Consider the following 5,416-nt stretch of genomic DNA (forward strand, 5'->3'; position numbering starts at 1 on the left):
CATTACCCATATTACTTAACCCAACACAAGCCCGACTCATAATAACTCTTATTTTTTTTTTATTAACCGAAACGAGAAAACGGGATGTTACAGAAGGTATTGTCGATTCTTAGATCTTCCACCCTTTGTCTGTATTATTGGCCGGCGATTGGCCGGAGATTGGCCAGTGAAATGTTTGGCCGATGAAATGTGAACGTTGGTGTGTACGGAGCAGAGAGAGAGTATGTAACACTATACTATTACAGGCTTTGTTGGAAAATGGCTGAACAAATCAAGCAACAACCAGCTTTCATTAAGATCAGTGAGCTTCGTCTCGGTGCTTTTGGTCTTGACCTCGACCTAATATGTATTCTAATTATCGACCTAATCTGTATTTTGTAGTTAAACGTTTAGTAATTGAATCCATACATCAAATATGCACCTTTTCACTTTTTTGTAGAGCTAATCGATCAAACAACACATAGCAAACAAAAAGCATATAGAACCCTCCTCTTTCCTCTCAAAAGCATCACTATCATCCATCAAACTTATAAAAACACATACAGAAACAATTGAGTAAAGAATAGCACATAAACTACATATGGGAGTTGAGAAAACCGCCGGAAAATGATAACTCAGGGTATCCCCTTGACCTAACAACAAATTAAACAATTTTCAACAAAAAATAAGGTATAAAAATGAGTATAAACTTGGATGACACGATTGCATCATCACAAACAAACAAAATATTAGTGTAGCCGCAAATGATTCTCTAGGCGTTCAGCAAGAGGCAACAATAGAGTTTGTACTATGTTAATTTATTTTTTTATTTTTTATTTCGAATCCGAATCTTTTATATTTCATAGAAACATCCAAACGATTTACAATAAAGTAACATGTAAGCGGGCAACACACAATAAAGTACTCCTCTTCATTTATGTATTTCAGCCTCCTCTTCATTTACCTAATTAAACAAACACACAATAAAGTACTCCAAATAACCAACATATTAACTCATTGATATTGCAAAATCATGATTCTAAAACGAACAACCACAACCAAAAATTGAACATAGAGCGAAACTCACCAACAAAATCCAAAATGCCGATATCTTATTCCCCACTCCGGTCAAAATCAAACGCCATCGAAGATGAAAACCACATCAATCCACTTTCATGCACGAGTGATTGATCAGAGTGGGGATGCTCAGATCGGTGCATCTGCGTCGGAAACAACGAACGGATGGTCCAGATAATAGAACCGATGGTTATCGATAAGTTTCAATTTAAGACTGAGGAACATTGAGCTTTCAAATGAATTAAAGTAAAATCTCTCTTATGAGAAATTCAAAACTCAAGACCATCGCTCACGTAAGTGGCAACTAGTTTCAATAAGTTAATCCAAAATTATGCAACTATAGTTGATTGCATAAAGCTTTGTGTGCTGCCCCTGGTAGGCTACTACCAAAATTTCAACATATGTTTAATTAACTCATTCTTTTCATCAATTTTAAATATTAAAAGCTTTCTTCTGTAGTACCTTCACAAGTAATTCCCACAATAATAAAGTGAGCAATATCAACAATTGTACATGACTTTTAGATTAGTCATTGAATTTTTATGTGACGAGACTTACCCAACCCGAAACGTCAACCAACCTAGTATATTTATATGTCTGACTTTCAAAAATTTGAGCATCTAACATGTGTTACTTTTATTCAAAATATCAAACTTTCAGACATCCAAACACATTTCACAAACACTGGTCCAACAAGCCTAAATTATGCAAGAGACTTATAGATATAACCCTTTTCTATTGTAATATAATGGTTCATTTGAGCTTTTCACAGTCTCGAGACCACCATTTTCTTGATCCACCAACTGGGTGAGTTGTTTTATAAGCAATTGAAAGTCATCTTCGCTCTGGGTGAGAGAAAGTCACACATAACGATCTGAGTCATCAAAAAGGGTTCCAGGACGACTTATGATTTTTCCCGCATCTAGCAATGCATTACAATTGTCATCTTCTTCTCTTTCACATTTCACCCACGCAAAAGCTGCATTTATTATATATTAAATCATCGTTAGCATTTATGGATTCAAGTTTCAGGATATCACGCACACACAATATATATATATATATATATATATAAGGTAAGGATCTTAAGAGAATTTTGAGAACCAAATTGGACCCAAAAAAACCCTTTCAAGAAAATATTAAAAAAATTATAAAACAAAAAAAACGAAAATCTTAAAAAAGTAAAAAAAAAAAACAAATTGTTTATTTAGCATCCCGGTTTCATAAAAAAAATCTCGGTTTTGCTATATTATATATATATATGTATATTATCATTTAATCTACAGTTACATAATATACACATATGTACAGTTAAGATACATGATAACATGTATGTATACATATATGTATATGCGTGTTTATCTATATTATATATATACATAACTAAATGGCAAATTAAGACGTTTCTTTTAATGGATTTACAATTTTCAATGCATAAGGTACATGCATATAAAGGGCAAAGTGGTCTTTTAAACACAATCACAAATATAATTACAATTATGATACCTTAACTTTACTCAATTTTTGTTAATTTAAGAAATAGTTACAACTTTGACTCTCATGTTTAGCCACTTTTAACTCAACTTTATCCATTCTTATTTTAATCTTATATGTTTTACAAAAATATGATTAAAAAATTCCAGGCATACCCATTAAAACGGGCTTATATTTGTCGACGTTTCGATATAAATTTTTTCAAATCATATGGACGGTTTGAAATGTACAAGTTATTGATGAATGGATGCACAAGTTTTTTAAATGTTAAATGTTTACAATTTGATGTTCCGATTAGTTACACGTCTAACCCTTTATCAATGTGATAAAAAACATATTAAACTTGTCACAATTAAAAAAGTTTCTCACAATGTCATATAATTACATACTAATCAATATATTCTACAATTTAATGTAAAATTTTGAGTCATCGTGTATATCCAAATATTACTCAACTTTAGTTTTTGTCTTTGTTTTGTTTTTGTTTTTGTTTTCATTTTATATGTCTTATAAAAATATGATTAATAGTATTCAAATTATATAAATATCAAAATAATCAAGACGAACTCGACTTTAAGATTTTAGCTTTAATTTAGAGCTGAGCTTAGTCGGTTTGGTGTAAAGTTTGAGTCGAGTTAGCCTTGGGTTGCTAACAACCTTAAAATGTTAATCCCCGCTACATCGTGCGGGCACTCGACTAGTAATTGTTATACATGTGTATAATTTAGCAAAACCGGGAATTTTATTTTTTTTATGAAACCATAATGCTATATAAACGTTTTGGTTTTCTACTTTTTATTATTTTCGCATTCGTTTTGGTTTTATAATTTTTTTTCTTGTGAAGGGTTTTTTAGTATTAAAAAATGGTTATCAAAATTTTCAATTTTCAAATGATATATATATATATATATATATATATATATATATATGTATATAACACAAATCTTTCATCATATCTTCTATTTTAAGAGAGAATAAATATTTTATTTGAAGCATTTTCTTATAGTTTCTAATGAAGTCGTCAAATTTACATGAAATAATTTACCTGGATTTGGCTGTCTGGTTTCCTTAAAAAAAGTGCATTGAAAATCTTGTAGACCTTGACATGATAGAAGTCAATCTATCCCAACGATCCTTCATTTTATTATTCGTGAATTCGAAAAATGGTTTTCCATCACCTTCAACAATTACTTTTAAAATCTTCAAAGCTCTTAATTGGGTGTCTTTTGAAACTCCAATACTAGCCGCGAAGGAATGGACCATAAACTTGTCATATACATCTTTATCTTTTATAATCGCCCAACTACATTATGGTTAAAGGAAAATGTATAAGTATGTATTCAGGTTTCATGTAATGTTTTCTTTGTAAATTAAGACTAGTCATGAAAAAAAAACACATACCCAAATCGAGAACCACCATGACCAGTGAGCTTAGAAAGACTAAAAATCATAACATCTTGATCTGAAGGGCTTGGGATAGGAGTAAATTGTGGCCAGAAAAAGACATGATCAATTATCGTCTTCCTTCCTTTAACCGGTTCCTTCAACCCCCCGTCTGGGTTGTTTGGTGAGGTTACAAATTCAATCAAACCCGTTTCATTTGATTGCGATGAGTTTGTGTCTCCTTCAAAGTTAAAAGTTTTAGCATTGAAGAACATGGTTTGATCCTTGAACAACTACAGGTCGCAAAAATAAAAAAAAATATAACTTATTAAAGGCATCATAAAATTTTAACAAATATTTAATTAAACGTGTTACCCAATAGTACGGTGCGGCTGCAAGGACGCTTGACGGTGAAGATATGTTTTCAGAGGAAAGAGCATAAACCGCTGCACTTTGAAGTTGAGCTGACCCAACACCGAAGGCTATGTATCGTCCTTCGGTAACTGCATTCCCCACAATGGAATGTAGCTTGCGAATGTAATATTCGACTTGTGAAGACATCATACTGCTGTCAGCGTAATTGTAAGTCATACGATGCCACCCTGATATGACAACTGCAGTGTCGATTGCATTTTGCATCCAAAATGGCTCAAGATATAGCATATCCCCGCTGCATCATTCACAACTTTATGAATAAATTCCCTTAATCAAGTTAACTATCGCTTATATAAGTTGTATACACGTTCACCAAAACAAAATAATATAATCGACGAAATACTTGCTAGAACAATTTTGGTCTGAAATAGCACGAAGCCAATGGTTCCAAACTAAATAGGAAGTCACCATTGAGCCTTAGCAGGACATTCAGGGTCAAATACAGAGCAATCAGTGCCATTATAACAACCATTGCACTCACAAACAGGCTCACCATCAGGAGTCAATGTGTCAACAAAAGCTCTACCATGGCCGGAGCATGAAACTGCTGCAACCGCCTCTGCCTCCAATGCCGCTTGTTCAGTCCATGTCAACACCGATGACGACAGGTGACTAATCTGCAGATTCTTCTCTCCAAGCCGACCTCCACCTGCATACAGATATATAGCTATACTAATAAATAATACATTGACTGCTATAGAAATGAAGAAACAATATTTCTTTGTATTGTTCATAGTGCAGTAGACTTTTCCTGCTTGAAGAGGCACTATGAAATTAGAAAACTGTGTCAGTATTTATAATTAGCCGGACTGGGTTAGGTGACTTGTTACGTTCATCGGTTCATGTGTGAAATTACGTACGTCTCAATATTATAATATAGTGAATACTAGATGGATAATATAGACTAATATACATGTTCCATTCGTTTAGTCACATGCACGTGTTTGATCGACTGGATGCATATTCATTAGTTTTTGTATCATTTTCATGTTGGTACATGTTTTTGAAGTCCTTGTTGACCTAGCTAGGCAAACTTGTAGTTAGTATG

General features: G+C 33.0%; 1 pseudogene across 1 annotated transcript; it reads right to left on the bottom strand.

Annotated features, from left to right (window-relative positions):
- Positions 1 to 1,697: 1,697 nt before the first annotated feature.
- On the bottom strand, positions 1,698 to 5,145 carry LOC143549834 (tryptophan aminotransferase-related protein 3-like; annotated as a pseudogene). Its single transcript, XR_013138208.1, has 5 exons — positions 4,777 to 5,145; positions 4,309 to 4,603; positions 3,952 to 4,226; positions 3,596 to 3,853; positions 1,698 to 2,035 (listed from the first exon to the last, which is right to left on the bottom strand). The product of XR_013138208.1 is annotated as a tryptophan aminotransferase-related protein 3-like (transcript).
- Between the last annotated feature and the right edge of the window lie 271 nt (positions 5,146 to 5,416).

The sequence above is a fragment of the Bidens hawaiensis genome, unplaced genomic scaffold, assembly GCF_021521415.1.
Source record: "Bidens hawaiensis isolate Kalapana, Puna unplaced genomic scaffold, B.hawaiensis_p1.1 tig00015850_1, whole genome shotgun sequence".
NCBI lineage: Eukaryota > Viridiplantae > Streptophyta > Magnoliopsida > Asterales > Asteraceae > Bidens > Bidens hawaiensis.